The sequence below is a fragment of the Bacillus rossius genome, unplaced genomic scaffold (genome assembly GCF_032445375.1).
Source record: "Bacillus rossius redtenbacheri isolate Brsri unplaced genomic scaffold, Brsri_v3 Brsri_v3_scf138, whole genome shotgun sequence".
Lineage (NCBI taxonomy): Eukaryota > Metazoa > Arthropoda > Insecta > Phasmatodea > Bacillidae > Bacillus > Bacillus rossius.
The window spans coordinates 1-23,731 of NW_026962310.1; the positions used below are offsets into that span (position 1 = coordinate 1).

The window sequence follows — 23,731 nt, forward strand, 5'->3', positions numbered from 1 at the left end:
AAAAAATTACACTTCACTGTACATAATTCTTAACACTACTTCACAACTACTAAGTTGAAATTTTTTCACCGGGACAGCGCGAACGCAGTCCCGACTACCAAAAATTACGCGCCCGAGTTACCCACATTTGGGGTAATCGCAGAGGTCAGCTCAACCGAAGTGCAAGGGAAGAGCCTCACCCTGGGGGAACCCCCTGCTTGATCAGGGTAGCCCCTACGCCAGGTAAGTATGCTGCGCAGTGTTTCGCTTTTCTATTTCACTTGGAGCTCGGACCACCTCATCAACGTGTTTTGAGGTTATGTACTTCTACCTCCGAAACAGCTCTTTCCCCAGACATAACACTCCCGTGCCAGTTCATCACACTACATGACAGTACACACCAACAATGCAAATACAATTTCTTCCTACAACTGCCCGTTTCTACTCGCACCTCGTTTCCTTTGTTTCTGTACCCACGGCGACGGTCGACCGCCGCGTGCATTTGGTTACCCCGTTTGCCGCGTGGCGGCACTTGGTTACACCGTTTGCCGCGTGGCGGCACTCGGGTCGTCGCGTCCGCCTCGGCAAAAAGGCGGGCACCACGGCACAGTCGAGAGGGGAACTTTTTTCCATTAGCAACATACCTAGGGTTTCACGAAATATCGAGTGCCGTGTCCCACGAGGCGATTTTCGGACGATTCGCGGCTTCAGGCTGCACGACCGTACGCTATTTTCACCATTAGTGGTGGTCCGCACATTTTTCCTATATAGTCCGGATTTTCAAAGTTTCAACCGTGCTCTGGTTTCCCTTCAAACGCATAAATCTTTCGCCTTTTACTAAAGATTTCCGTGGAGGGGAACATTTGATGAGTCTTTAAACAATTTTTTGTTGTGCCCAGTGTTTACACACTGGGCCGGTTACCGTTAAACCACTGGGCCCGGGGGTGAGGCGGGGAGGGGGAAATCTGAAAAATCGAATTGGACAAGTATCGTTCATGGGAATTTTTTTTTTCTTTTTTCAACTATTACCATGCACAATTACGTACCTTCCTTCCGCACTTTCAAGACGGTGGGGTTGTTCGCCAAGGCACCGTAAACTTGAGACCTACGAATGCATTACATACCATACACAGATGAAAAAAAAAAAAAAAATTACACTTCACTGTACATAATTCTTAACACTACTTCACAACTACTAAGTTGAAATTTTTTCACCGGGACAGCGCGAACGCAGTCCCGACTACCAAAAATTACGCGCCCGAGTTACCCACATTTGGGGTAATCGCAGAGGTCAGCTCAACCGAAGTGCAAGGGAAGAGCCTCACCCTGGGGGAACCCCCTGCTTGATCAGGGTAGCCCCTACGCCAGGTAAGTATGCTGCGCAGTGTTTCGCTTTTCTATTTCACTTGGAGCTCGGACCACCTCATCAACGTGTTTTGAGGTTATGTACTTCTACCTCCGAAACAGCTCTTTCCCCAGACATAACACTCCCGTGCCAGTTCATCACACTACATGACAGTACACACCAACAATGCAAATACAATTTCTTCCTACAACTGCCCGTTTCTACTCGCACCTCGTTTCCTTTGTTTCTGTACCCACGGCGACGGTCGACCGCCGCGTGCATTTGGTTACCCCGTTTGCCGCGTGGCGGCACTTGGTTACACCGTTTGCCGCGTGGCGGCACTCGGGTCGTCGCGTCCGCCTCGGCAAAAAGGCGGGCACCACGGCACAGTCGAGAGGGGAACTTTTTTCCATTAGCAACATACCTAGGGTTTCACGAAATATCGAGTGCCGTGTCCCACGAGGCGATTTTCGGACGATTCGCGGCTTCAGGCTGCACGACCGTACGCTATTTTCACCATTAGTGGTGGTCCGCACATTTTTCCTATATAGTCCGGATTTTCAAAGTTTCAACCGTGCTCTGGTTTCCCTTCAAACGCATAAATCTTTCGCCTTTTACTAAAGATTTCCGTGGAGGGGAACATTTGATGAGTCTTTAAACAATTTTTTGTTGTGCCCAGTGTTTACACACTGGGCCGGTTACCGTTAAACCACTGGGCCCGGGGGTGAGGCGGGGAGGGGGAAATCTGAAAAATCGAATTGGACAAGTATCGTTCATGGGAATTTTTTTTTTCTTTTTTCAACTATTACCATGCACAATTACGTACCTTCCTTCCGCACTTTCAAGACGGTGGGGTTGTTCGCCAAGGCACCGTAAACTTGAGACCTACGAATGCATTACATACCATACACAGATGAAAAAAAAAAAAAAAATTACACTTCACTGTACATAATTCTTAACACTACTTCACAACTACTAAGTTGAAATTTTTTCACCGGGACAGCGCGAACGCAGTCCCGACTACCAAAAATTACGCGCCCGAGTTACCCACATTTGGGGTAATCGCAGAGGTCAGCTCAACCGAAGTGCAAGGGAAGAGCCTCACCCTGGGGGAACCCCCTGCTTGATCAGGGTAGCCCCTACGCCAGGTAAGTATGCTGCGCAGTGTTTCGCTTTTCTATTTCACTTGGAGCTCGGACCACCTCATCAACGTGTTTTGAGGTTATGTACTTCTACCTCCGAAACAGCTCTTTCCCCAGACATAACACTCCCGTGCCAGTTCATCACACTACATGACAGTACACACCAACAATGCAAATACAATTTCTTCCTACAACTGCCCGTTTCTACTCGCACCTCGTTTCCTTTGTTTCTGTACCCACGGCGACGGTCGACCGCCGCGTGCATTTGGTTACCCCGTTTGCCGCGTGGCGGCACTTGGTTACACCGTTTGCCGCGTGGCGGCACTCGGGTCGTCGCGTCCGCCTCGGCAAAAAGGCGGGCACCACGGCACAGTCGAGAGGGGAACTTTTTTCCATTAGCAACATACCTAGGGTTTCACGAAATATCGAGTGCCGTGTCCCACGAGGCGATTTTCGGACGATTCGCGGCTTCAGGCTGCACGACCGTACGCTATTTTCACCATTAGTGGTGGTCCGCACATTTTTCCTATATAGTCCGGATTTTCAAAGTTTCAACCGTGCTCTGGTTTCCCTTCAAACGCATAAATCTTTCGCCTTTTACTAAAGATTTCCGTGGAGGGGAACATTTGATGAGTCTTTAAACAATTTTTTGTTGTGCCCAGTGTTTACACACTGGGCCGGTTACCGTTAAACCACTGGGCCCGGGGGTGAGGCGGGGAGGGGGAAATCTGAAAAATCGAATTGGACAAGTATCGTTCATGGGAATTTTTTTTTTCTTTTTTCAACTATTACCATGCACAATTACGTACCTTCCTTCCGCACTTTCAAGACGGTGGGGTTGTTCGCCAAGGCACCGTAAACTTGAGACCTACGAATGCATTACATACCATACACAGATGAAAAAAAAAAAAAAAATTACACTTCACTGTACATAATTCTTAACACTACTTCACAACTACTAAGTTGAAATTTTTTCACCGGGACAGCGCGAACGCAGTCCCGACTACCAAAAATTACGCGCCCGAGTTACCCACATTTGGGGTAATCGCAGAGGTCAGCTCAACCGAAGTGCAAGGGAAGAGCCTCACCCTGGGGGAACCCCCTGCTTGATCAGGGTAGCCCCTACGCCAGGTAAGTATGCTGCGCAGTGTTTCGCTTTTCTATTTCACTTGGAGCTCGGACCACCTCATCAACGTGTTTTGAGGTTATGTACTTCTACCTCCGAAACAGCTCTTTCCCCAGACATAACACTCCCGTGCCAGTTCATCACACTACATGACAGTACACACCAACAATGCAAATACAATTTCTTCCTACAACTGCCCGTTTCTACTCGCACCTCGTTTCCTTTGTTTCTGTACCCACGGCGACGGTCGACCGCCGCGTGCATTTGGTTACCCCGTTTGCCGCGTGGCGGCACTTGGTTACACCGTTTGCCGCGTGGCGGCACTCGGGTCGTCGCGTCCGCCTCGGCAAAAAGGCGGGCACCACGGCACAGTCGAGAGGGGAACTTTTTTCCATTAGCAACATACCTAGGGTTTCACGAAATATCGAGTGCCGTGTCCCACGAGGCGATTTTCGGACGATTCGCGGCTTCAGGCTGCACGACCGTACGCTATTTTCACCATTAGTGGTGGTCCGCACATTTTTCCTATATAGTCCGGATTTTCAAAGTTTCAACCGTGCTCTGGTTTCCCTTCAAACGCATAAATCTTTCGCCTTTTACTAAAGATTTCCGTGGAGGGGAACATTTGATGAGTCTTTAAACAATTTTTTGTTGTGCCCAGTGTTTACACACTGGGCCGGTTACCGTTAAACCACTGGGCCCGGGGGTGAGGCGGGGAGGGGGAAATCTGAAAAATCGAATTGGACAAGTATCGTTCATGGGAATTTTTTTTTTCTTTTTTCAACTATTACCATGCACAATTACGTACCTTCCTTCCGCACTTTCAAGACGGTGGGGTTGTTCGCCAAGGCACCGTAAACTTGAGACCTACGAATGCATTACATACCATACACAGATGAAAAAAAAAAAAAAAATTACACTTCACTGTACATAATTCTTAACACTACTTCACAACTACTAAGTTGAAATTTTTTCACCGGGACAGCGCGAACGCAGTCCCGACTACCAAAAATTACGCGCCCGAGTTACCCACATTTGGGGTAATCGCAGAGGTCAGCTCAACCGAAGTGCAAGGGAAGAGCCTCACCCTGGGGGAACCCCCTGCTTGATCAGGGTAGCCCCTACGCCAGGTAAGTATGCTGCGCAGTGTTTCGCTTTTCTATTTCACTTGGAGCTCGGACCACCTCATCAACGTGTTTTGAGGTTATGTACTTCTACCTCCGAAACAGCTCTTTCCCCAGACATAACACTCCCGTGCCAGTTCATCACACTACATGACAGTACACACCAACAATGCAAATACAATTTCTTCCTACAACTGCCCGTTTCTACTCGCACCTCGTTTCCTTTGTTTCTGTACCCACGGCGACGGTCGACCGCCGCGTGCATTTGGTTACCCCGTTTGCCGCGTGGCGGCACTTGGTTACACCGTTTGCCGCGTGGCGGCACTCGGGTCGTCGCGTCCGCCTCGGCAAAAAGGCGGGCACCACGGCACAGTCGAGAGGGGAACTTTTTTCCATTAGCAACATACCTAGGGTTTCACGAAATATCGAGTGCCGTGTCCCACGAGGCGATTTTCGGACGATTCGCGGCTTCAGGCTGCACGACCGTACGCTATTTTCACCATTAGTGGTGGTCCGCACATTTTTCCTATATAGTCCGGATTTTCAAAGTTTCAACCGTGCTCTGGTTTCCCTTCAAAGGCATCAAACTGTTCAGGGGAATTTTTAAAAGCTTTTTGAAGCAAATCTGAGCACTTTTGGCCATTAACTAACTGGTTTCCTTTCAGCAATTTCAGCGAGCCGCCGAGACCTGCTGCTGCTAGTTCCTGAGTCGACCACCAGGAGTGCTCTTGTGTAGATCTAGTTCTTAGATCCTAGATCTTCTTCTTGTGAGTGCTGTGCGCCACCGAGTCGCGGCCTATTGGGGCGGCTGAGGGGGGAGTTTGGAATGGACTCCCTCCCGATGAAGCCAAACCAGGGCGGGGGCGACCTCGGTCAGAGGCCATCGGCCGAGGCCACTTCTTGTGACTCCCGGCAACCAAGTTGTAGCCTATTGGGGAGGCCGAGGGGTGAGTTTGGAATGGACTCTCTCCCGATGACGCCGAACCAGGGCGGGGACGACTTTGGTCCGAGGCCCTCGGCCGAGGCCGGTTCTGGCGATGAGATGACTACTGACAATCGGCCACCCCAGCCACGACAATACTGTGGACCGCATCGCCAGCGCTTGGAGACCATGCAAGTCGGGTCTGGGGAGGCGGGCGCTGCTGGGGTCGGGGGGGTGGCTCCGCCTCCCTCCCCCGCGCCAGCCGGGCTGCGCACCCAGACTGTTTGCATTAAGGTCAGCGAGACGAAACATCTTCACGGCCTGGACGTCTCCACCATCCTCGCTCTGCCTACGACTACCTCTGCTCCAACACCACCAACTGTGACTACTACTACCACCACGGCCTGCATCACTTCACCGATCATGTCTCCTGCGCCTTCTCTTCCGCTGTTGCCGACCGACTCACCGCCTGCCGCCGTTCCTCCTGCTGCGACTGCTACTCCCATGGACACCGGCTTCATCGTTCCCACGAAGACCGTCAAGCGCGCCCACCCCGACCAGCACTCCTCCGACGATGCCGTCCCTACCAGCAACCGCTACGACAGTCTCCTCAGTCTACCGGATACCGACACCGACGACGGCGCTGGGGCTGCCTCCTCGGACCGACCCTTGACTGCCAAGCCCCGCCGCAAGCAGCATGCTAAGCGGCACCGGCCCGACACGCAACCTCCTCCTGTGCCCTTCACCACTCTCCCGGGCCCCTCTTCGACGAGTCCCAGCTCATCTCGTGCTCCACCCCGCCCTCCAGCCTCGCAGCCTCGTGCCTCCTCCTCGGCGGCGCCTCGCCCGCCTACCTCCACTCCTCGCACGCCTCGCATGCCTCCGATCGCCTGCCTTCTCACGCCCACAGCCGGCCCCTTCGCCACTGCACAACGTTTTCAGTCTCTCCTCTCCGGTCCTCTCTCTGTCACCTCCGTCAATGACCGCACCTCCTTTTATACCAGCAACCCTCAGGACCACCAGCTCCTATTTGACGAACTCCAACGCCTCGGATATAAACCCTACACCCATCTCCGCCCCGACGAGCGTGCCGATCGAGTTGTGATCAAGAAACTCCCTCTCTCCACGACGGCTGACGAGGTCACCCAGTCCCTGCTCGACCTGCACCTACCTGTGGCATCTGTGGTGGCCATGCGCACCTCTCCTACTTCAACGACCCGGCCTTTCCTGGTCACTACATCCGGTCTGGGTGAGGCAGCCCCCTTCCTGAAGTTGAAGACATTGGGCTGCTGGGTGGTGGCAGTTGAGAAATACCGCGGCTCGGGGCGCGTACCTCAGTGCTACCGCTGCCAGCGGCCTGGACACCCGTCCTCCCGATGCCACCGGGACCTCGCCTGTTTCAAGTGCGCTGGGCCCCACTGGTCTCGGGACTGCACCTCGACTACCCGACGCTGCACGCTTTGTGACGGGGCCCACTTCGCTACTTCCACTGACTGTCGCGTGATTCAGGCTTACCTGCGCCGACACCCTCAACGACTCACTGACGCCACGACGACTGCCGTGGGGACCGGGCCCTCTGTCCCGTCCCTGTCCGATCCCAAGACGTTTCCTGCTCTCTCCACCAATGCTTGGGCACGCCCTCCCCCCGTTGTACCGGTTGTTCCCCCCTCTGCCACCTCGCACCCTCCTCCTTCCGCTCCTTCTTCTGACTCTCGACCGCTTGCCTCCGACTCAGACTGCTCGTCGCTTTCATCCCTCATTCACGACTTCATTTCATTCATCCGACAGTACCTCCCGCTCATCCGGTCTGTCCTGACGGCACTCTCCCGAGCCCGCACCTCCACCGAGAAGTTCGAAGTGCTCCTCCAGGCCCTTCTGAATTTCTTCGATGGATCCCGCCCCTCCCCTTAGTGTCCTCATCTGGAACGTCTTTTCCCTCCTCCCTAAGCTCCACGACCTTTTGCACCTGCTCCACGAGCGATCGCCCGACGTCGTGTTCCTTTCTGAGACCTGGCTCTCCCCCTCTGCCCCCGTCCTGGTCCCCGGGTATGCGGTCCACCGTGCCGATCGCGATGGTCGGGGCGGGGGGGTGGCGTTACTCGTCCGCAACACCATTTCACATCATCGCCGTCGCATCCCTTCTTCCCCCGCGGCCGAGGCGGTTGCTGTGCGCTTGCACGGCCTCCCGTACTCCCTGACCTTGGTATCCTTGTACCTCCCCCCTCAGTACGCCTTTCCCACGGCCGACGTTGTCGCCCTCGGTCGGCTCGACGCCCACGTCGTGCTGGCCGGGGACTTCAACGCCACCCATCCCTTCTGGGGCTGTGCCGCCGCGAACCGGCGGGGCAGCTCCCTCCGGCAACTCCTTCGGCGTACTCCTCTCTCTCTTTATGCCCCTCCGACCCCGACATTTTTTCCGGCCCAGCTCAACCGGCAACCCAGCATCATCGACTTTGCACTGTCCACGCCCCTCCCCATTCTCTCGGATCTCACCACCATCACCTCCGGCACCTCCGACCACTTGCCTGTTCTTGCCACACTTCACTTTCACCCCCGTTCTAACCCCCACCTCCCCCGCTTCGATTTTCCCAAGGCCGACTGGGGCGGTTTTCAGCGTTCCCTCTCCGCTGCCATAGACCTGTCTGTTCCGTTCGATACCCCTGCCCGCCTTGACGCCAACGTTCTCTCGCTGACCGACGCCATTTCCGCGGCCGCCTCTGCCAACATACCTCTGGTTCCCCCCCGTCCCCTTGTCGACCCATTTCCGCCTTACCTCCGGGACGCCTTGTCCTTGCGCAACCGCTTCCGCGTCCTCTGGCAGGCTAGTCGTTCCCTGCTGCACCGGCGGGTGTACCTGGTGCTGCGGGGGCGCTGCCGGCGATTGGTCGCGGAGTGGAGGGCCCGTCTGGAGACTCGGCGTCTCCAATCCCTCTCTGCTTGCTCCGGCTCCCTCTGGTCTCACGTCCGTCGTCTCCGCTCGGTTCCTACCACCATCCCCCCGCTGACCACCCCCACGGGTGTGGCGGAAACGGCCTCGGAGCGATCCGAGGCGGTGGCCGCCTACCTGGCGACCACCTTCGCATCCGCACCCGGCCCTTCCCTGTCCTCCGAGTCTTCGGACGACGAGGACGGGGCCCGCCTCCTGTCTCGCCACGTCACTTTGCCCCCCCTTCCGGCCACCTTCCCCCTGCCGCTCGTCACGCCTTCCGAGGTCCGCACCCTGCTCGCCCGCCTTCGGCCCCGTTCTGCTCCTGGCCACGACTCTCTGCCCTCCCCCGTGCTCCGTGCCCTACCTCGCAAGGCCCTTGTGTTTCTGACCCGTCTTTTCAACGCAATGTTCCTCCTCTGCCACTTCCCCACCCCCTGGAAAACCGCCGTCGTCTCACCCATCCCCAAACCTGGCAAGCCCCCGTCTCTCCCTTCATCTTTTCGGCCCATCTCGCTTCTTCCTATTCTGTCCAAGGTCGCGGAACGGGCGATCCACCGCCGTCTCCTCTTTCAAGTCACCACCCTGGACCTTCTACCCCGCCACCAGTTCGGTTTCCGCCCCCGCCACTCGACGACCCACGCCATTGCCCGTGTGGAGCACCTGGTGGTCCAGGGATTCGCCAGGCGGCAACACACGGGCATGGTGCTTCTTGACCTCGCCCGTGCTTTCGATTCCGTTCCGCATGCCCAGCTCCTCCAGCGCCTCTCTGCCACCGACCTCTCATCTCATCTCATCCGCCTCCTCTGCTCCTTCCTGGAGGGTCGCACCTTCCGGGTTCGGGTGGAGGGGGTCCTCTCCGGCCCCCGCCCCATCTCCGCCGGCGTCCCCCAGGGCGCCATTCTCTCACCGCTACTTTTTACCCTCCACATCTCTGATCTCAAGCCCCCTCCCGGCACCTATCTTGTCCAGTACGCCGATGATACCTGTCTCCTGGCCTCTTCAGTTTCCGAGCGGCTGCTCTGCGACCGTCTCGGCCGCGGCCTCACTTCCCTCAACAATCAGTTCCTCGCGCATGGCATCGGGCTCAATCACTCTAAATCACGATCCATCCTCTTCTCCCGACTTCATCCACACCACGACCACCCGCCAGTCATCTCCACCGTAGCCATCCCCTGGTCGCCTCGCATCCGTTATCTGGGGGTCACCCTAGACAATACCTTTACTTTTCTGCCGCACCTCGACTCAATCCGCACCAAGTCCCGTGCCGTCATGGCTCAGCTGGCCACCATACTCAGACCGACATCCGGCACCCCTCTCGACGTTCGTGTGACTGCCTACCGTTCCTTTGTTCTTCCCCACTTCCTCTACGCGTGCCCGGCTTGGGTCCACTCCTCTCTGTACAACCTCCGTCCGATCACCCGGTCCTACTTTCTCGGTGCCCGCCTCCTGCTCGGTCTCCCTCGCGCCACCTTACGACAGACCCTCCTGGACCAGACTGGGCTCCCGCACTTACACGAGCTGCTCTGCAAGGTGACTAAGAAGTTTCTCCGCCACTGCCGGCGTTCTGACAACCCCCTGATCCGACTCCTTGCAGAGCCCCTGCCTGACGCTCCTCACCCCCGCCGACCGCTCTTTACCTACGATCATTTGAGACGCCCTGACCCTGATGACGTTGACGCTGGTGCAGTCGCGGCTGGTGGGCCCGGCAGCTGACGACGGTGATCACCACGTCCACGGTTGGCTCTGAGGAATGTTACCAGGCATCATCCCATCAAGATCTCTGCTCTCAGTGAACTACTGCCTAACATCGCCACTGCTCCGGACCGTCTTCATCTGCGGCCCGGCACCTTCTGCGCCCCGAGTCGCCCCCGGCAGCCCACAGAAGATTCGCCGCCCAACAAGCAGCTGGACCTCTAGGACGGTATCGTCGGAGGGGCCCCGTTTCGTCAGTGTTGAATAAAGATTGTCACCATTCGCCCTTGTGGCCATGTATTCGTGTTCTATGTTGTGTTTTATTTGTGTTCACCTGTATCCGCTTTTTATATTAAAGATGAATTTTTTGGTGGGTAACTCCCTTCAGTGGGAGTTCCCTTTGTTAAAAAAAAAAAAAAAAAAAAAAAAAAAAAAAAAAAAAAAAAAAAAAAAAAAAAAAAAAAAAACTAAAGATTTCCGTGGAGGGGAACATTTGATGAGTCTTTAAACAATTTTTTGTTGTGCCCAGTGTTTACACACTGGGCCGGTTACCGTTAAACCACTGGGCCCGGGGGTGAGGCGGGGAGGGGGAAATCTGAAAAATCGAATTGGACAAGTATCGTTCATGGGAATTTTTTTTTTCTTTTTTCAACTATTACCATGCACAATTACGTACCTTCCTTCCGCACTTTCAAGACGGTGGGGTTGTTCGCCAAGGCACCGTAAACTTGAGACCTACGAATGCATTACATACCATACACAGATGAAAAAAAAAAAAAAAATTACACTTCACTGTACATAATTCTTAACACTACTTCACAACTACTAAGTTGAAATTTTTTCACCGGGACAGCGCGAACGCAGTCCCGACTACCAAAAATTACGCGCCCGAGTTACCCACATTTGGGGTAATCGCAGAGGTCAGCTCAACCGAAGTGCAAGGGAAGAGCCTCACCCTGGGGGAACCCCCTGCTTGATCAGGGTAGCCCCTACGCCAGGTAAGTATGCTGCGCAGTGTTTCGCTTTTCTATTTCACTTGGAGCTCGGACCACCTCATCAACGTGTTTTGAGGTTATGTACTTCTACCTCCGAAACAGCTCTTTCCCCAGACATAACACTCCCGTGCCAGTTCATCACACTACATGACAGTACACACCAACAATGCAAATACAATTTCTTCCTACAACTGCCCGTTTCTACTCGCACCTCGTTTCCTTTGTTTCTGTACCCACGGCGACGGTCGACCGCCGCGTGCATTTGGTTACCCCGTTTGCCGCGTGGCGGCACTTGGTTACACCGTTTGCCGCGTGGCGGCACTCGGGTCGTCGCGTCCGCCTCGGCAAAAAGGCGGGCACCACGGCACAGTCGAGAGGGGAACTTTTTTCCATTAGCAACATACCTAGGGTTTCACGAAATATCGAGTGCCGTGTCCCACGAGGCGATTTTCGGACGATTCGCGGCTTCAGGCTGCACGACCGTACGCTATTTTCACCATTAGTGGTGGTCCGCACATTTTTCCTATATAGTCCGGATTTTCAAAGTTTCAACCGTGCTCTGGTTTCCCTTCAAACGCATAAATCTTTCGCCTTTTACTAAAGATTTCCGTGGAGGGGAACATTTGATGAGTCTTTAAACAATTTTTTGTTGTGCCCAGTGTTTACACACTGGGCCGGTTACCGTTAAACCACTGGGCCCGGGGGTGAGGCGGGGAGGGGGAAATCTGAAAAATCGAATTGGACAAGTATCGTTCATGGGAATTTTTTTTTTCTTTTTTCAACTATTACCATGCACAATTACGTACCTTCCTTCCGCACTTTCAAGACGGTGGGGTTGTTCGCCAAGGCACCGTAAACTTGAGACCTACGAATGCATTACATACCATACACAGATGAAAAAAAAAAAAAAAATTACACTTCACTGTACATAATTCTTAACACTACTTCACAACTACTAAGTTGAAATTTTTTCACCGGGACAGCGCGAACGCAGTCCCGACTACCAAAAATTACGCGCCCGAGTTACCCACATTTGGGGTAATCGCAGAGGTCAGCTCAACCGAAGTGCAAGGGAAGAGCCTCACCCTGGGGGAACCCCCTGCTTGATCAGGGTAGCCCCTACGCCAGGTAAGTATGCTGCGCAGTGTTTCGCTTTTCTATTTCACTTGGAGCTCGGACCACCTCATCAACGTGTTTTGAGGTTATGTACTTCTACCTCCGAAACAGCTCTTTCCCCAGACATAACACTCCCGTGCCAGTTCATCACACTACATGACAGTACACACCAACAATGCAAATACAATTTCTTCCTACAACTGCCCGTTTCTACTCGCACCTCGTTTCCTTTGTTTCTGTACCCACGGCGACGGTCGACCGCCGCGTGCATTTGGTTACCCCGTTTGCCGCGTGGCGGCACTTGGTTACACCGTTTGCCGCGTGGCGGCACTCGGGTCGTCGCGTCCGCCTCGGCAAAAAGGCGGGCACCACGGCACAGTCGAGAGGGGAACTTTTTTCCATTAGCAACATACCTAGGGTTTCACGAAATATCGAGTGCCGTGTCCCACGAGGCGATTTTCGGACGATTCGCGGCTTCAGGCTGCACGACCGTACGCTATTTTCACCATTAGTGGTGGTCCGCACATTTTTCCTATATAGTCCGGATTTTCAAAGTTTCAACCGTGCTCTGGTTTCCCTTCAAACGCATAAATCTTTCGCCTTTTACTAAAGATTTCCGTGGAGGGGAACATTTGATGAGTCTTTAAACAATTTTTTGTTGTGCCCAGTGTTTACACACTGGGCCGGTTACCGTTAAACCACTGGGACCGGGGGTGAGGCGGGGAGGGGGAAATCTGAAAAATCGAATTGGACAAGTATCGTTCATGGGAATTTTTTTTTTCTTTTTTCAACTATTACCATGCACAATTACGTACCTTCCTTCCGCACTTTCAAGACGGTGGGGTTGTTCGCCAAGGCACCGTAAACTTGAGACCTACGAATGCATTACATACCATACACAGATGAAAAAAAAAAAAAAAATTACACTTCACTGTACATAATTCTTAACACTACTTCACAACTACTAAGTTGAAATTTTTTCACCGGGACAGCGCGAACGCAGTCCCGACTACCAAAAATTACGCGCCCGAGTTACCCACATTTGGGGTAATCGCAGAGGTCAGCTCAACCGAAGTGCAAGGGAAGAGCCTCACCCTGGGGGAACCCCCTGCTTGATCAGGGTAGCCCCTACGCCAGGTAAGTATGCTGCGCAGTGTTTCGCTTTTCTATTTCACTTGGAGCTCGGACCACCTCATCAACGTGTTTTGAGGTTATGTACTTCTACCTCCGAAACAGCTCTTTCCCCAGACATAACACTCCCGTGCCAGTTCATCACACTACATGACAGTACACACCAACAATGCAAATACAATTTCTTCCTACAACTGCCCGTTTCTACTCGCACCTCGTTTCCTTTGTTTCTGTACCCACGGCGACGGTCGACCGCCGCGTGCATTTGGTTACCCCGTTTGCCGCGTGGCGGCACTTGGTTACACCGTTTGCCGCGTGGCGGCACTCGGGTCGTCGCGTCCGCCTCGGCAAAAAGGCGGGCACCACGGCACAGTCGAGAGGGGAACTTTTTTCCATTAGCAACATACCTAGGGTTTCACGAAATATCGAGTGCCGTGTCCCACGAGGCGATTTTCGGACGATTCGCGGCTTCAGGCTGCACGACCGTACGCTATTTTCACCATTAGTGGTGGTCCGCACATTTTTCCTATATAGTCCGGATTTTCAAAGTTTCAACCGTGCTCTGGTTTCCCTTCAAACGCATAAATCTTTCGCCTTTTACTAAAGATTTCCGTGGAGGGGAACATTTGATGAGTCTTTAAACAATTTTTTGTTGTGCCCAGTGTTTACACACTGGGCCGGTTACCGTTAAACCACTGGGCCCGGGGGTGAGGCGGGGAGGGGGAAATCTGAAAAATCGAATTGGACAAGTATCGTTCATGGGAATTTTTTTTTTCTTTTTTCAACTATTACCATGCACAATTACGTACCTTCCTTCCGCACTTTCAAGACGGTGGGGTTGTTCGCCAAGGCACCGTAAACTTGAGACCTACGAATGCATTACATACCATACACAGATGAAAAAAAAAAAAAAAATTACACTTCACTGTACATAATTCTTAACACTACTTCACAACTACTAAGTTGAAATTTTTTCACCGGGACAGCGCGAACGCAGTCCCGACTACCAAAAATTACGCGCCCGAGTTACCCACATTTGGGGTAATCGCAGAGGTCAGCTCAACCGAAGTGCAAGGGAAGAGCCTCACCCTGGGGGAACCCCCTGCTTGATCAGGGTAGCCCCTACGCCAGGTAAGTATGCTGCGCAGTGTTTCGCTTTTCTATTTCACTTGGAGCTCGGACCACCTCATCAACGTGTTTTGAGGTTATGTACTTCTACCTCCGAAACAGCTCTTTCCCCAGACATAACACTCCCGTGCCAGTTCATCACACTACATGACAGTACACACCAACAATGCAAATACAATTTCTTCCTACAACTGCCCGTTTCTACTCGCACCTCGTTTCCTTTGTTTCTGTACCCACGGCGACGGTCGACCGCCGCGTGCATTTGGTTACCCCGTTTGCCGCGTGGCGGCACTTGGTTACACCGTTTGCCGCGTGGCGGCACTCGGGTCGTCGCGTCCGCCTCGGCAAAAAGGCGGGCACCACGGCACAGTCGAGAGGGGAACTTTTTTCCATTAGCAACATACCTAGGGTTTCACGAAATATCGAGTGCCGTGTCCCACGAGGCGATTTTCGGACGATTCGCGGCTTCAGGCTGCACGACCGTACGCTATTTTCACCATTAGTGGTGGTCCGCACATTTTTCCTATATAGTCCGGATTTTCAAAGTTTCAACCGTGCTCTGGTTTCCCTTCAAACGCATAAATCTTTCGCCTTTTACTAAAGATTTCCGTGGAGGGGAACATTTGATGAGTCTTTAAACAATTTTTTGTTGTGCCCAGTGTTTACACACTGGGCCGGTTACCGTTAAACCACTGGGCCCGGGGGTGAGGCGGGGAGGGGGAAATCTGAAAAATCGAATTGGACAAGTATCGTTCATGGGAATTTTTTTTTTCTTTTTTCAACTATTACCATGCACAATTACGTACCTTCCTTCCGCACTTTCAAGACGGTGGGGTTGTTCGCCAAGGCACCGTAAACTTGAGACCTACGAATGCATTACATACCATACACAGATGAAAAAAAAAAAAAAAATTACACTTCACTGTACATAATTCTTAACACTACTTCACAACTACTAAGTTGAAATTTTTTCACCGGGACAGCGCGAACGCAGTCCCGACTACCAAAAATTACGCGCCCGAGTTACCCACATTTGGGGTAATCGCAGAGGTCAGCTCAACCGAAGTGCAAGGGAAGAGCCTCACCCTGGGGGAACCCCCTGCTTGATCAGGGTAGCCCCTACGCCAGGTAAGTATGCTGCGCAGTGTTTCGCTTTTCTATTTCACTTGGAGCTCGGACCACCTCATCAACGTGTTTTGAGGTTATGTACTTCTACCTCCGAAACAGCTCTTTCCCCAGACATAACACTCCCGTGCCAGTTCATCACACTACATGACAGTACACACCAACAATGCAAATACAATTTCTTCCTACAACTGCCCGTTTCTACTCGCACCTCGTTTCCTTTGTTTCTGTACCCACGGCGACGGTCGACCGCCGCGTGCATTTGGTTACCCCGTTTGCCGCGTGGCGGCACTTGGTTACACCGTTTGCCGCGTGGCGGCACTCGGGTCGTCGCGTCCGCCTCGGCAAAAAGGCGGGCACCACGGCACAGTCGAGAGGGGAACTTTTTTCCATTAGCAACATACCTAGGGTTTCACGAAATATCGAGTGCCGTGTCCCACGAGGCGATTTTCGGACGATTCGCGGCTTCAGGCTGCACGACCGTACGCTATTTTCACCATTAGTGGTGGTCCGCACATTTTTCCTATATAGTCCGGATTTTCAAAGTTTCAACCGTGCTCTGGTTTCCCTTCAAACTGCTCTTAGGTGCTACTCTGAGTGGTTTGCAGGGATTTCCTTAGTTAATTCGAGTTTTCCTCGCGTGCTTTTATAATCCGACCAGTCGTTTCTGGTGCGAAGACTTGCTGCTGGGTGCATATCCGGATCTGGTAACTCTCAGCAGCAAGCAACAGGGTCCCCCCCTGGGCATTGCTGGGGGGACTCTGCAGAAATAAATTCAACCCTCGGGTTCCACTAATTATTATTTTATTTTTATTTACAAGTTCTACTCAGCATCACTCCTATTATATTCACTCCATCTTCTTCCACCTTTAACTGACTGCTGACTGCTGCTGCTGCTTCCTGGGGCTGTCACCAGGTGGCCGAGAAGAGTAGTTCCTCCCAGGTGTGGCTCTTGGCCTGCCGACTTGATTGTTTCTCGTCGGCATGGCCGAGGGGGGGTCCGGGGAGGACCCGCCCCTGGGGGACTCCGACTTTGAGGGCCGACTCCAACCGCCATTGAGGGACTACACCAGGCCTCCTGGTGGCCACCGAGACCGGACGGGTGCCTCGGGCGATGCTGGAGCAGAGGGATGCTCGCCGCCCCCCACCCCCAGCCGGACCGGGATCCGCACCCAGGAGCGCTGCACGAAGGTGTCGGAGTCCAAGCATCACCAGATGGTGCCACCTGGCTTCTGCTCCGACACCCCCTTCACCCCGGACGTCACCATGGCAGCAACCCTCACCACCACGACCACCACCATGACGACCACGACAGTTTGCACTTTCACCCCCTCTGCTTCTCACCCCATCTCCTCACCATTCTCAGCGCCTTCCCCCTCACTGCCACTCATCCCTGTCGAGCCTGCGGCCCCCCGGGACGTGCCGATGGACACCGGCTTCAGCCTCCCCCGCCGGACGGTGAAGCGGCCGAGGATGGGGCGCGCCGAGGACCGCACCTCCATCTCCAACCGGTTTGGCGCCCTCGAGCTCGACTCCGCCGGCGAGGAGGGGACCTCGTCCCGGGACTCGTCACCTGCACCATCCACGTCATCCCGCATCTCACACCTCACCCGCCGCACCACCCCCCGACCGACTACGACCGCCGCGACTCAGCCATCGACCTCCGCTGCTCGTCAGCCGTCGCCTCGACCATCCACCTCCGCATCTGCACCTGGACCCCGCACCCGGCCTCCCACCCAACCTGCTGCCGCCCCCGCATCTGCCTCCGCCGCCGCCACCGTCAAGCCTACCCGCATGCCGCCCATCGGCTGCCGCCTCCCCATCACCACCAGCCCCTTCACCCTGGCCCAATCGTTTCAGTCGCTCCTTTCTGGCAAGCTATCCATCACCTCCGTCGACGGCCGCACCTCCTTTTACACTTCTAACGCCGCTGATCACACCTTCCTATACAACCACCTCACCCAGCTCGGCCATCAGCCTTTCACGCACCTGCGACAGGACGAGAAGGGGGACCGACTCGTCCTGAAGCGTCTCCCACTCACCACTACCCCCGAGGAGGTGCACGCCGCCCTCCTCGACCTGGACCTACCCGTTGCTTCCGTCACTCCGCTCCGCGTCACCGACACCGCCACGACCCGTCCGTTCCTGGTTAATACTCACCACCTGGGGGAGGCAGCTCCCTTCCTGGCTCTACGCTCCCTGGGCTGCTGGGTGGTCTCCGTCGAACGCTATCGTGGCAGCGGGCGGGTCCCGCAGTGTTACCGGTGCCAGCAGGCCGGCCACCCATCCACACGCTGCGAGAGGCCGGTGGCCTGTTTCAAGTGTGCCGGGCCCCACCGGTCCCGCGAGTGCACTTCGACGACTCCGAAGTGCGTCAATTGCGGCGAGGCGCACTTCGCGACTTCCATGGACTGCCGGGTGAACCAGGCCTACCTCAGACGCCACCCCCCCCCGACAACAGCCTGAGGCCACCCCGGCACCGCGACCGCGACCGCCAAACTTGACCGACGCTCGTGCCTTTCCCGCCGTCACCTCCAACGCCTGGACTCGGCGCGGTTCCGCCGCCGCCACCCTGTTCCCCTCCCGCGACGGGCCATCTCCATCTGCACCTCAGGACCCCTCATCTCACCGACCGGACGCTGACGACACTTCATTCACCGCGATCATACGTGACCTCATCCAGCTGTTTCGGCAGTACTTCCCCTTCATTCGCCGCACCCTGACCGCCCTGTCCCATGCCAAGTCCCCTTCGGAGAGATTCGAGGTGCTCCTCCAAGCGCTTCTGGGTCTCTTCGATGGATCCCCCGCCGCCCCTTAAGCTCCTAGTCTGGAACGCCTTTTCTTTGCTCCCTAAGCTTCTCGACTTCCTTCACCTCGTCGACGAGCACTCACCCGATGTCGTGTTCCTATCAGAGACCTGGCTGACCCCCGCTGTACCCCTCCGCGTCCCGGGATATGCCGTCCACCGCTCCGACCGTGATGGTCGGGGGGGTGGGGTGGCACTCCTGGTGCGCGACACCTTCACCCATCACCGCCGACACATTCCACCTTCACCCGCGACTGAGGCTGTGGCCGTGCGCCTGTTCGGACAGCCCTACTCCCTGACTCTAGTCTCCGTGTATCTCCCACCCCAATTTGCCTTCCCCTCTGCCGCCGTTGTCGCCCTCGGTCGGCTCGATGCCCATGTCGTGCTGGCCGGGGACTTCAACGCCACCCATCCCTACTGGGGCTGCGTCGCGGCCAACCGCCGAGGCAGCTCCCTCCGTCAGCTCCTCCGGCGTACTAACCTCTCCATCTGCGCCCCCGCCACCCCCACATTCTTCCCCGCTCAGCACCACCGTCATCCCAGTATCATCGACCTCGCCCTCACCACACCGCTCCCCATCATCTCTGGTCTCACCACGCTCACCGCCGGGGCCTCGGATCACCTGCCCGTCCTCGGCTCCCTTCACTTCTACCCCCATTCCAACCCGCACCTTCCCCGCTTCGACTTCCGCAACGCCGACTGGAATGGGTTCCAGACCACCCTCTCATCATCACTCGACCTCACCCTCCCCTTCGACACCCCCGACCGTCTCGACGCCAACGTCGTGTCATTCACCCGGGCCGTCTCTGCGGCCGCCTCCGCTCACATTCCGCTGGCCACTCCAAGTACCCGCATCACCCCCTTCCCGCCTTACCTGCGTGACGCCGTGGTCCTGCGCGACCGCTTCCGCGGCCTGTGGCAGGCCAACCGGTCCCCGTTGACACGGATGGTGTTCCTCCTGCTGCGGGGCCGGTGCCGCCGGATGGTCGCGGCGTGGAAGGCGCATTTGGAGACCCGGCGTCTCGGCTCCCTCGCCTCTGCATCCGGCTCTCTGTGGACCTACGTCCGGCGCCTCCGATCGGTCCCCACCACTATTCCCCCACTCACCCACCCGGCCGGGGTGGCGGAGACTGCCCCTGAGCGATCGGAGGCGGTCGCTGCCTACCTCGCGACCACGTTTGCCTCCGCTGACCCCCCCACCCTCTCCTCCGAGTCTTCGGACGACGGGGACACACCCCCCCCCCCTCGCACATCACGTCACTCTGCCCGTTCTTCCGGACTCTCTGCCATTCCCTCTCGCCACGCCATCGGAGGTGCGCACACTCCTCCTCCGTCTCAAGCCCCCTTCTGCCCCCGGTTCCGACTCTCTGCCTGCACCCGTCCTCCGTGCTCTTCCTCGGAAGGCGACGGTCTTCCTTACCCGCATCATCAACGCGATGTTCCTTCTCTGTCATTTCCCCACCCCTTGGAAAGTGGCCATTGTCTCACCCATACCCAAACCCGGGAAGCCCCCTTCCCTACCATCATCGTACCGCCCCATTTCTCTTCTACCCATCATCTCTAAGGTCGCAGAGCGGACCATTCTCACACGCCTTCTCCTTCACGTCAACCTCTTGCATCTTCTCCCCCATCACCAGTTCGGTTTCCGCAAACGTCACTCCACCTCCCACGCCATCGCCCGTGTGGAGGTGCTGGCTGTCCAAGGTTTCGCACGGCGCCAACACACGGGCATGGTGCTTCTGGACCTTGCCCGGGCATTTGATTCCGTGCCCCATTCACAACTCATTCACCGTCTCTCCGCCACCGACCTTCCACCTCATCTCATACGCCTCATCTGCTCGTTCCTGGGGGGTCGTACCTTCCGGGTTCGGGTGGAGGGCGAACTCTCCGACCCCCGTCACATCATGGCCGGCGTCCCCCAGGGCGCCATCCTTTCACCCCTTCTCTTCACCCTTCACATCGCCGACCTGCAACCACCACCTGGCACTCACCTGGTTCAGTACGCCGATGACACTTGCCTCCTCGCTTCCTCCGTCTCCGAGCGGATGCTCGGCGACCGCCTGAGCCGCGGGCTCACATCACTCTCTACTCAGTTCCTCGCGCACGGCATCGGGCTGAACTGCTCGAAGACCCAATCCATTCTCTTCTCACGCATCCACCCACGCCAGGACCACCCCCCACGAGTTTCCAGCACTGCCATCCCCTGGTCACCCGAGGTCCGCTATCTGGGGGTGACCCTGGACAGTACCTTCACTTTCATCCCGCACCTTGCTTCCATGAAGACTCAATCCAGGGCGGTCTTGGCGCAGCTGGCACCGATACTGCGACCCTCATCTGGCACCCCCCTCCCGGTTCGCATCACCGCATTTCATTCCTACGTCATCCCACGCTTCACCTACGCATCCCCCGTGTGGGTTCATTCATCCCGTTTCAACCTTCGCCCCATTACCCGCACCTACTTCCTGGGGATTCGTCTCCTTCTCGGACTCCCCCGCGCCACCTCCAGGCTGACTCTCCTGGCAGACTCCGGCCTGCCCCACCTTCACCCTCTCCTTCGCTCCATGACAACTTACTTCCTACGCCGATGCCGACGCAGCGACAACCCCCTCATCCTTCAACTTGCGGAGCCGCTGCCTCCTGCACCCCACCCACGACGACCGCTCTTTTCGACTGACCACTTACGCGACGACTCCGACGACGACGCTGACGACGTCCCGGCGGCCGGTGGGCCCGGTAGATGACGGCGTAGACCTCCACGTCCACCGGTAGCCTCCGCGGACCCGCCACCATAGTTCACCATCTACATCGCCACTCCGTCTTCTTCCCATCGTCATCAGCATCGCCGTTTTCTCCGCGCGGCCTCCATCAGCTGCGCGGCTCCTGGATCAGCATCTCTTCACCCCCAGCAGTCCCTCACCCCCCCTCCACCCAACAAGTAGCCGGGACCTTCAAGAACCTCCGTGTTGGCGGGGTCCAGCAGCATCGTCATGTTCTTCATCTTTGTGTTTATGTTCTGTACAGTGTTCTTGTCCACTGCCTTGTATGTATCTTTATGTATTAAATGATGTTTTTGTGTGTGGGCCCCTAGGGGCCCCACTTATTAAAAAAAAAAAAAAAAAAAAAAAAAAAAAAAAAAAAAAAAAAAAAAAAAAAAAAAAAAAAAAAAAAAAAAAAAAAAAAAAAAAAAAAAAAAAAAACTAAAGATTTCCGTGGAGGGGAACATTTGATGAGTCTTTAAACAATTTTTTGTTGTGCCCAGTGTTTACACACTGGGCCGGTTACCGTTAAACCACTGGGCCCGGGGGTGAGGCGGGGAGGGGGAAATCTGAAAAATCGAATTGGACAAGTATCGTTCATGGGAATTTTTTTTTTCTTTTTTCAACTATTACCATGCACAATTACGTACCTTCCTTCCGCACTTTCAAGACGGTGGGGTTGTTCGCCAAGGCACCGTAAACTTGAGACCTACGAATGCATTACATACCATACACAGATGAAAAAAAAAAAAAAAATTACACTTCACTGTACATAATTCTTAACACTACTTCACAACTACTAAGTTGAAATTTTTTCACCGGGACAGCGCGAACGCAGTCCCGACTACCAAAAATTACGCGCCCGAGTTACCCACATTTGGGGTAATCGCAGAGGTCAGCTCAACCGAAGTGCAAGGGAAGAGCCTCACCCTGGGGGAACCCCCTGCTTGATCAGGGTAGCCCCTACGCCAGGTAAGTATGCTGCGCAGTGTTTCGCTTTTCTATTTCACTTGGAGCTCGGACCACCTCATCAACGTGTTTTGAGGTTATGTACTTCTACCTCCGAAACAGCTCTTTCCCCAGACATAACACTCCCGTGCCAGTTCATCACACTACATGACAGTACACACCAACAATGCAAATACAATTTCTTCCTACAACTGCCCGTTTCTACTCGCACCTCGTTTCCTTTGTTTCTGTACCCACGGCGACGGTCGACCGCCGCGTGCATTTGGTTACCCCGTTTGCCGCGTGGCGGCACTTGGTTACACCGTTTGCCGCGTGGCGGCACTCGGGTCGTCGCGTCCGCCTCGGCAAAAAGGCGGGCACCACGGCACAGTCGAGAGGGGAACTTTTTTCCATTAGCAACATACCTAGGGTTTCACGAAATATCGAGTGCCGTGTCCCACGAGGCGATTTTCGGACGATTCGCGGCTTCAGGCTGCACGACCGTACGCTATTTTCACCATTAGTGGTGGTCCGCACATTTTTCCTATATAGTCCGGATTTTCAAAGTTTCAACCGTGCTCTGGTTTCCCTTCAAAGGCATCAAACTGTTCAGGGGAATTTTTTAAAAGCTTTTTGAAGCAAATCTGAGCACTTTTGGCCATTAACTAACTGGTTTCCTTTCAGCAATTTCAGCGAGCCGCCGAGACCTGCTGCTGCTAGTTCCTGAGTCGACCACCAGGAGTGCTCTTGTGTAGATCTAGTTCTTAGATCCTAGATCTTCTTCTTGTGGGTGCTGTGCGCCACCGAGTCGCGGCCTATTGGGGCGGCTGAGGGGGGAGTTTGGAATGGACTCCCTCCCGATGAAGCCAAACCAGGGCGGGGGCGACCTCGGTCAGAGGCCATCGGCCGAGGCCACTTCTTGTGACTCCCGGCAACCAAGTTGTAGCCTATTGGGGAGGCCGAGGGGAGAGTTTGGAATGGACTCTCTCCCGATGACGCCGAACCAGGGCGGGGACGACTTTGGTCCGAGGCCCTCGGCCGAGGCCGGTTCTGGCGATGAGATGACTACTGACAATCGGCCACCCCAGCCACGACAATACTGTGGACCGCATCGCCAGCGCTTGGAGACCATGCAAGTCGGGTCTGGGGAGGCGGGCGCTGCTGGGGTCGGGGGGGTGGCTCCGCCTCCCTCCCCCGCGCCGGCCGGGCTGCGCACCCAGACTGTTTGCATTAAGGTCAGCGAGACGAAACATCTTCACGGCCTGGACGTCTCCACCATCCTCGCTCTGCCTACGACTACCTCTGCTCCAACACCACCAACTGTGACTACTACTACCACCACGGCCTGCATCACTTCACCGATCATGTCTCCTGCGCCTTCTCTTCCGCTGTTGCCGACCGACTCACCGCCTGCCGCCGTTCCTCCTGCTGCGACTGCTACTCCCATGGACACCGGCTTCATCGTTC

At 55.3% G+C, this 23,731-nt stretch overlaps 19 non-coding genes across 19 annotated transcripts; 8 read left to right on the top strand and 11 right to left on the bottom strand.

Moving 5' to 3' along the window:
• Positions 1–67: 67 nt before the first annotated feature.
• On the bottom strand, positions 68–230 carry LOC134543605 (U1 spliceosomal RNA). Its single transcript, XR_010077090.1, has one exon. It is a non-coding gene; the product is annotated as a U1 spliceosomal RNA (small nuclear RNA).
• Positions 231–773: 543 nt separating this feature from the next.
• On the top strand, positions 774–893 carry LOC134543651 (U5 spliceosomal RNA). Its single transcript, XR_010077135.1, has one exon. It is a non-coding gene; the product is annotated as a U5 spliceosomal RNA (small nuclear RNA).
• A 299-nt stretch (positions 894–1,192) lies between these two features.
• Positions 1,193–1,355, bottom strand: LOC134543628 (U1 spliceosomal RNA). Its single transcript, XR_010077112.1, has one exon. It is a non-coding gene; the product is annotated as a U1 spliceosomal RNA (small nuclear RNA).
• Positions 1,356–1,898: 543 nt separating this feature from the next.
• Positions 1,899–2,018, top strand: LOC134543653 (U5 spliceosomal RNA). Its single transcript, XR_010077136.1, has one exon. It is a non-coding gene; the product is annotated as a U5 spliceosomal RNA (small nuclear RNA).
• A 299-nt stretch (positions 2,019–2,317) lies between these two features.
• LOC134543639 (U1 spliceosomal RNA) lies at positions 2,318–2,480 on the bottom strand. The gene has a single exon (XR_010077123.1). It is a non-coding gene; the product is annotated as a U1 spliceosomal RNA (small nuclear RNA).
• Positions 2,481–3,023: 543 nt separating this feature from the next.
• LOC134543654 (U5 spliceosomal RNA) lies at positions 3,024–3,143 on the top strand. The gene has a single exon (XR_010077137.1). It is a non-coding gene; the product is annotated as a U5 spliceosomal RNA (small nuclear RNA).
• Positions 3,144–3,442: 299 nt separating this feature from the next.
• LOC134543650 (U1 spliceosomal RNA) lies at positions 3,443–3,605 on the bottom strand. Its single transcript, XR_010077134.1, has one exon. It is a non-coding gene; the product is annotated as a U1 spliceosomal RNA (small nuclear RNA).
• Positions 3,606–4,148: 543 nt separating this feature from the next.
• Positions 4,149–4,268, top strand: LOC134543655 (U5 spliceosomal RNA). The gene has a single exon (XR_010077138.1). It is a non-coding gene; the product is annotated as a U5 spliceosomal RNA (small nuclear RNA).
• A 299-nt stretch (positions 4,269–4,567) lies between these two features.
• LOC134543662 (U1 spliceosomal RNA) lies at positions 4,568–4,730 on the bottom strand. Its single transcript, XR_010077145.1, has one exon. It is a non-coding gene; the product is annotated as a U1 spliceosomal RNA (small nuclear RNA).
• Positions 4,731–11,102: 6,372 nt separating this feature from the next.
• Positions 11,103–11,265, bottom strand: LOC134543612 (U1 spliceosomal RNA). The gene has a single exon (XR_010077096.1). It is a non-coding gene; the product is annotated as a U1 spliceosomal RNA (small nuclear RNA).
• Positions 11,266–11,808: 543 nt separating this feature from the next.
• On the top strand, positions 11,809–11,928 carry LOC134543656 (U5 spliceosomal RNA). The gene has a single exon (XR_010077139.1). It is a non-coding gene; the product is annotated as a U5 spliceosomal RNA (small nuclear RNA).
• Positions 11,929–12,227: 299 nt separating this feature from the next.
• On the bottom strand, positions 12,228–12,390 carry LOC134543619 (U1 spliceosomal RNA). Its single transcript, XR_010077103.1, has one exon. It is a non-coding gene; the product is annotated as a U1 spliceosomal RNA (small nuclear RNA).
• A 543-nt stretch (positions 12,391–12,933) lies between these two features.
• Positions 12,934–13,053, top strand: LOC134543657 (U5 spliceosomal RNA). Its single transcript, XR_010077140.1, has one exon. It is a non-coding gene; the product is annotated as a U5 spliceosomal RNA (small nuclear RNA).
• A 299-nt stretch (positions 13,054–13,352) lies between these two features.
• On the bottom strand, positions 13,353–13,515 carry LOC134543620 (U1 spliceosomal RNA). Its single transcript, XR_010077104.1, has one exon. It is a non-coding gene; the product is annotated as a U1 spliceosomal RNA (small nuclear RNA).
• A 543-nt stretch (positions 13,516–14,058) lies between these two features.
• Positions 14,059–14,178, top strand: LOC134543658 (U5 spliceosomal RNA). The gene has a single exon (XR_010077141.1). It is a non-coding gene; the product is annotated as a U5 spliceosomal RNA (small nuclear RNA).
• A 299-nt stretch (positions 14,179–14,477) lies between these two features.
• LOC134543621 (U1 spliceosomal RNA) lies at positions 14,478–14,640 on the bottom strand. The gene has a single exon (XR_010077105.1). It is a non-coding gene; the product is annotated as a U1 spliceosomal RNA (small nuclear RNA).
• A 543-nt stretch (positions 14,641–15,183) lies between these two features.
• On the top strand, positions 15,184–15,303 carry LOC134543659 (U5 spliceosomal RNA). The gene has a single exon (XR_010077142.1). It is a non-coding gene; the product is annotated as a U5 spliceosomal RNA (small nuclear RNA).
• Positions 15,304–15,602: 299 nt separating this feature from the next.
• LOC134543622 (U1 spliceosomal RNA) lies at positions 15,603–15,765 on the bottom strand. The gene has a single exon (XR_010077106.1). It is a non-coding gene; the product is annotated as a U1 spliceosomal RNA (small nuclear RNA).
• A 6,368-nt stretch (positions 15,766–22,133) lies between these two features.
• LOC134543623 (U1 spliceosomal RNA) lies at positions 22,134–22,296 on the bottom strand. Its single transcript, XR_010077107.1, has one exon. It is a non-coding gene; the product is annotated as a U1 spliceosomal RNA (small nuclear RNA).
• Positions 22,297–23,731: the final 1,435 nt, after the last annotated feature.